Raw genomic sequence first — 7,190 nt, 5'->3', positions numbered from 1 at the left:
ACCAAACTTTATTGACAAAAATTCACAAAACTAGTAGTTTAAATTAAAATTTTAGAATGCAAGTCAACAAATGAAACGACATGGCCTTTCACCTGTGACCCATCTCAAAAGGGTTAAAACTTTTTATTTATTTATTACCTATAACCAATGGAAAGTCATGGTTTTTATCTATCAAATAATGTATTGTATAACATTGTGTTTTGAACAGATAAGGGTCAAGCTCACTCAGAGTACAAGCTTCATTCCTATGGAAAAGTTAACAACTAGATTGGATGAATTTGTAACAGCTCTTGTTGTATAGTTTGAAAACCAGAAAAATTTTGAGTTATGGGAAATTGTATGCTTTTTGCATGTCATTAGTCTATGTTCTTTGGTTCATTATTTAATTAAATAAAAATTATTTAATGCACTACTACCATTAGTATAAAATATGTAGGCTTAAGTATAATTGACAATTGACAGCAAGAAAAAAGATGTAATTTGTTTCTTGTTTTTCATGTTTATTCTTCATTTATTATTATAAAAATAACTAAAATATAAATATAGGGATCTTTTTAGGTTAGTGAAGATTAAATTAAGTAAAATAGATAATAATAATAATATAATAAAATGTTTCACGAGGCACGCACACAAGCAGCGTGTAGGTAATGTAATTCGATAGTGTAACACGAGCTTCCAAATTTTGTGAAGATATACACACTATATTGAAAGTTAGAAGTATTATATCTATAAAGACTTTAAATGAGTACAAAGAGGTCCCATGGTCAGTCCAATCGACCGACCCAGTGTTGAGAGAGTTAATGAGGCAGTGTCCAAATGACCATGTGACATATTTAGTTTTAGTCTAAATAATCAAGGGGAGTAAGGTCACCCCATATCACATTGTTAGGGGAATAGACAGACTGTGAAGAAGTACACTGAACAGAAAAAAACAATGCAATGTGATTGTTAAAAGCTGTAAATTCACATTATCTGAGACATTAAAATTATCAAAGAAAAATACTAATGTAATAAAATTGAAAATGTTGAATAAAATTATGTAAAAATACTTCCATACCAATACATATGCTATCTGTGGTGCAACACAAGATTTAATGAAAAAAATCAATTATTTCATGAATCATTAGAATCTTACAGCCACCTAGTATGAGGCTTTGAGTCTTTTAACTCATAGCCACAGACTCAAAGTTGGTCACACAGAATGAAAACGTATCACATTATAATTCCAATCCATTATCTTTCAAGTTATAATTCAAAAATGTAATTACAACAGTAAATATTTGCTTTTAATTTTGCTGTGTAGTTAGTCATGTGTACCAAATCTGAAGTCTTTAGGACATTTACAAAATATGGAAACATAAATTTGTCTTTAGTATGCTGCACTAAATTTCTTATATTTTAAACCATATAAACCAATATTAGCAACTATGGTAAAATATGGGGTTTTATGGGGCCTGTGTAGCAATTCAGTACTTACTACTTTAACTACTAATTTTCTGTTATTTCATGATATTAAATGTTAGCATCCTTCCAAGATGGGGAAATGACCAATACCCACAAATTATGTAAAAAGCAGTAATTAAATTACGATGTAAAAGAGGAGTGGAACGTTTGATAACTTTATTGCAAAAAGTTTCACAATCAGAAGCAGCATTTTCAAGTACATTGAGGTTATGTTACAAGAGAACATATTAACCAGGTCATTAGATTCCATACTTAAGATTGGATTAGAAATCATTTTTGGATTTATCATATAAGAATAATGTGCAAGCAACAATGAAGTGTATTATTAAAATCCCATTAACTAAATTTAATTGTAACATACAGTTATTATACAGGGTTCTGCAGAATTTGGGGTGAAATAGCCTTGGGTGTCAAATTCAAAGGGTGAAGCTTTGAAATCTTTCAAATAAATATGCATGATCATTAAGCAATAATAACAAGTTTGAACAAACTTACAAAAGGTGCAACAAGTGACAGCTAATCACTTTATAAACAAGCAATTTGATAATCTAATTAATGTTTGGTTTCTTTTGACTGTAAATTCTATAGTTATGAAGCCTGCCCTAATCAGATGTGACACTCATGCAAATAAGTCTGACAGCACTCTCCCATTTCATCACCAGTTGCATAACTGAAGTTTCTACAAAAGTAAAAAAACATGCATCACCCATGAGCTAGGCTGTTGTTAAAACGGGTTAAGCCAATTTGTAATTTATACTACATACACATATCTAACATCCACCTCAAACTGTAAATGTGTTTCATATCAGTGTTTACTCAGAAATCAGTAACAGCTTTAAGGTACTACAATTAATACATTTTTTACCCTTTTCATGTACTAAGTAACATTTCTATAAACGAAACTCATTTTATAAATGTTAGGAAGTAATGTACATTATTAATATTAAATATAACTGAATTAATATTAACTACCAACCACACAATCTACTTACTTAAGAGTAAAACAAACTCAAGCTGGTAATAAGTATAACCAATTAGATATACTTTTCTAACATCTTTACTTATAATTCCTAGAATGCATTGTTTCATCAGTTGGGTATCCTAACTGTTAACAATATTTTCAGTAATAAATCTACAATTACATAAATCTTAATTGACAGCAGTGACACAACCACAACTCATTTTAGAGCAGTTGTTATTGTTGATTTTATTACATAACCTACAAACAAAAGACCACTAGGTCTTTCAAGGCTGTACTTCCACACACACCCTTGAGAAAAGCAAAAATTTAAACCAACTATTTTTCTGGAAATCCCCAATTTTCTTCTTAGCCCTTTAATAAGGGCTTGACTGTTTTGAATGTCTCAACATTTTACATTTACATTCAACATTTCATTAAATTTTATTTGTCATGTATGTAAATAAAATTACCATCAGAATGTAGTTTATAATTCAACTTTTTATATTATTCAAGTTTTAATTTCTTAATTTCAAAAGAAAATGTTCTCAATATTCACTTTCATTGTGTCACATGACATACAAGCATTATCAATTCTTCTCTTTTAGTTTTATAACTTTAATAGTGTAGCATCCATACTACCTAAGTAATGTTTACATAATCTATAAATAATAACAAAGTAAAATGTAGAGTTTCAACACCCTAACTTTTTAATTTGCTGAGATATCAATTTTCCCATACATCTATTCTTAACTTTCAAGATAGTTTTCAAAACTTTATATAACGTGTTTATAAACAACAGAAATTATTTTTTTATTTCAAGCTTACAACTATCCTTTCATATTTGGAAGCACCACGTATTAGTTCAAGGGAAGTGATTGATATCCGTAATGGAAACTGATGCTCATAACATTGTTTTTTCTAAACATATTTATAGCTTAGTTAGAAAAACATTTAAATTACAGTTGTTTTGGTCAGATTATTTTAATGAATTATGTATTATTTATTGTCTCAAATGAAAATTTGAAAAGTATGCAATTTTTTGTTTTGATAACAAACGTAGAGAAAACAAGCTAGGCCTAGTTCGCTACTCATAAGAGTATAAAACTATAAAATTAAACATACACGAAAAAGTAAACAGCTAAAATTGTGAGTAAAATAAATTATATATCTTCTAAAATGATGTCTGCAAAAAGAGGAAAAAGAAACACATTTATTTCATAATTTTCAAAATTTAATTTTACTGTACATTGGTAATTTAACTACATTTAATGGTAGGGTATGAAAAACAACTGATCCAACAAAGTTTTAACAAAAAAAAACTTTCAACTTTCAATACTCAAGTGTTTTTGACATCTCATGGAAATAATCGATTAGTTGAACATAATTGATTAATAAGCGCAACAATTAATCAAATAGCAAATTCCACTGATTGCCCACTTCTAGTGCAATGTAATAGTCAATTATTTGTCAACAGGTGTCTTCATCTGAAATATTGCTGAATTGGTTCCTCACAGCAGATGGTAGAGGAATTTGTCAGAAATTCAATGGCATACAGCAAAGCATGAACAACTACACAGAGTCCTGGGGATAGTTTGTTTAACCTAAAGTGGCATTTCTGGTTGCCCACTACTAGTTGTTAGCCATTAAGAAAATGATTAATGATGTTTTCATTCTTTGCCCATCTCGGGCATGATAAGTTTATCACCATGTTGAACTTACCATGCCTGATACAGGCAAAGAATGAACACTTCATTGAACAATCAAATGTCAATATCTATTTCAAATGCATCTAAATAAGAAAATGATGGTTATTCAAAATACAATATTCATATGAAAAAACTTGAGCAATTAAAGACATAGAGCTAATTAGTAATTTGAATAACAATGAAAATATTTAGGAAAAATAAAAACAAGAATTACGATGGCAAAAATGCATTCTGAACCAATAATGGGATGTCAAGATACAAGGTAGACATACAAGTTAAGAATGGAATTTGAGATGATATATTTATTCAGTAGTATATTTTAGACACACAAAAACCCGAACTCTGGAAAGACAAGGTAAATAGGAAAGTAGTAATAAAGAAAATGTGGGAGTGTCAAATATTGCTTTTAATATCAACCAAAAAAAGTAAGGTGCAAGTTTGCCAAGCATGTAAAAAAGACAAGGAGGAGATGAATGGGTGATATTAATAAATGATCGAGATTTAAAAAGTAATTACACAAATAGTAATGCAAAGAACAAGAAAACTGGAGAGAAATAACCCTGCCAACCTTCTGAATGAAGACAGCACCATATGTGAATGAAAACTTAAATCCTAAAATATGCAAAAATTAATTTACACATGAAAAATTAGCCTAAATCTATTACAAACAGACTGTTATCAAAAGAGTAGGTCATGTTCCACTCACAAAAGCTTAGCATTCACAATATGAATATTGTAATAACAAGTTTGCAAGTCATATACTTTTATTTAAGTTGTAACATAAATGTGTGTGTGTGTAATTATAACTTAATCATATTTTTGTATAATACACTAATATTGACTTCATGTTCTAAAGCCATAGATCACTATCAGGTCAAGGCAGGTTACTTGAAACAAAGTTAGGATAGCTACAAAATATATAGTACCATCTATTGATTATGTATATTTTATCATTTTGAGAAATATAACTACAAGGCATACTTATCACATTGTGCATTTCTACATCATATTTACACTTTTGTAGTCTACATTTTCAAATTCAAGACATTAAATTAATAATAATACTATCACACTAGATATATAATGAAAATTTCCTATTACCTTTCTTAATAAAAACCTAAATTTCTGCCAGACGTGAACAATTGAAATAATTATTTTAGTTATGTTACTCTTAGTCTTAGCAATAGTTTTCCTCAAAGTTCATGCAATAGAATTCACATTAGGCTTAATATTAGGCCTATTCTGCAATACTACAACCGTCAAACTTTGGCATGAATACCCCTACCCCAGAAAGAAGCCCCTACAGGCTACAGTACAGCATCAGGTCATTTGCCTTATGACATGTGGTATCTCTGTCAAGATGATTATGTATGCAAACTATATATATATAATTTGGGTTTCTAAAAAGTGAAAATTTCATCAAACAAAATCATAATACACTTAAAACCATTAAATATTCTCAAAAAATATTTTCGAGTTAAACTCGTGAGAACAATGAACCATGCTAACTTTTCTTTGAACGCCATTTTCAGGAGTTATCAGATATCAAATTCGTGATCGTTTCTACTGGATGGTGATATTTGACAATCAACCCACCAACGAAGTATTTTTACTATTTACAATTTCAGCATTAAAAAATTAAAAAAAAAATCATATGACGCCATCTACTCAATTTGTACTTACATTCTACAATCAAAGATACCAGACTCCATTGATTCGTGATTTTCTAAGTTTGAGTCGCTTTTGTCGCTTACATTGTACATCGTGTTGATGTCAGCTTTGGTTATGTTAAGACCGCCCTGATTGGCTAGCTTCAAGACTAACAAAATATGGTAATTTATTATTTTTATCTTTTAACTCTCAGTATTTAAAAAAATCTAACGCTTCATTCATAAATAATATACTCTTTTTTTATTTTCTTTATTTGTGGAACTTTTACTGTTTAAAGCACTTTTCAAATATCAATAATTTCAATCATAAAGCGCTCGCGCGTTTGTCCAATAGCATTACACTTTACGTTGCTACAAAGTAAAAAGAGTTATGTTGGTCGCCCGGTAAGCAAACCAATAGGAAAACGCTAATTTTAATAAAGGCCCGGATGTAAAGGGACGAGAAACTAAATAATTTGTGTCAGAAGCTCAACTCGTCCTGGATAGCCTTGTCTTATTATACAGTAAGTAATGACAATATTTTGAAATACTAAGAGTGATGGCGCTTCAAACAAGATATTGGGAAGACTGAATAAAATTACATAAATGCTATGTAAGTTGCAATTTTACGTTATGAATTATTTCATCGAAAACATGCATTAGTGTGTGAATTTTATGATTTGATATAGTGACATCTACAAGACTGTGTAATATATTCAAGTGTGTCTGGTGAGAGTTTTAACAATTATTTGCTTCAGTACTTGTACGTTTTATTAAAATTATACGGTTATTTCGGTCATACTAGTTTTGAGAGCAGTACTGCCATCAAACTTCACCATTCATATAACTTAAATCGAAGAAAATACTTTTGAGTTAACTTAATAAAGTAGAAGAGACGACAATGAGGCGGTATACATACCAGTAAGAAATGAAATGACAGTACGATATTTCAGAAAAAAAAAAAAAAGATATAATACTGCAAAACACCCTACTCGCACCTATTTGATTTCGCAGGAAAATACCTTTGGTTCTGGTGCTTTTGTAACTATAACGTTTCATATCAGGTCAAAAAGAAATCCACCCCCTTCTAAATGCGGGAATACCGGTACCTTTTCGAAACCACTTTAACCAATGGAAGAGGTTCTAAAAACCTTCACTTGCAGTCGTGTCTAACACAACATTCGTATAAATCGTACAGAATGTAATAAACTGGATTATGATATTTGATAAAGTTGTGCAAATATGTGTGTGCGGTTGATATAGTAATTCTGGAAGATTTCTTGTTCTCTTAAAGAGAAACTGAAAACTTACTGTTATATATATATATATATTGTTACGTCTCCGTTTGTTAATTAACTTTCCGTAACTTCGTTCCGACGAAACTTTAGCGACACAAGTCCTTACTTAATA

At 29.9% G+C, this 7,190-nt stretch overlaps 1 protein-coding gene across 5 annotated transcripts in view; it reads right to left on the bottom strand.

Moving 5' to 3' along the window:
• The window catches only part of LOC106462876 (chromodomain-helicase-DNA-binding protein 7-like), a 167,453-nt gene extending 161,585 nt beyond the window's left edge, over nucleotides 1-5,868 (bottom strand). For 4 of the 5 annotated variants that reach the window (XM_022390278.1, XM_022390280.1, XM_013922841.2 and 1 more), the window contains exon 1: nucleotides 5,815-5,868. The gene's annotated coding sequence lies outside the window, so the exon portion shown is untranslated. Of the gene's footprint in view, nucleotides 1-2,683; nucleotides 2,695-5,814 lie in introns of those variants that run through there. The other variant, XM_022390279.1, reaches the window with a different exon arrangement.
• Nucleotides 5,869-7,190: the final 1,322 nt, after the last annotated feature.

This window comes from Limulus polyphemus, unplaced genomic scaffold (assembly GCF_000517525.1).
Source record: "Limulus polyphemus unplaced genomic scaffold, Limulus_polyphemus-2.1.2 Scaffold1273, whole genome shotgun sequence".
Lineage (NCBI taxonomy): Eukaryota > Metazoa > Arthropoda > Merostomata > Xiphosura > Limulidae > Limulus > Limulus polyphemus.
Note: the sequence above shows the minus strand (reverse complement) of the source record. Positions and strands in the feature narration are given on the sequence as shown.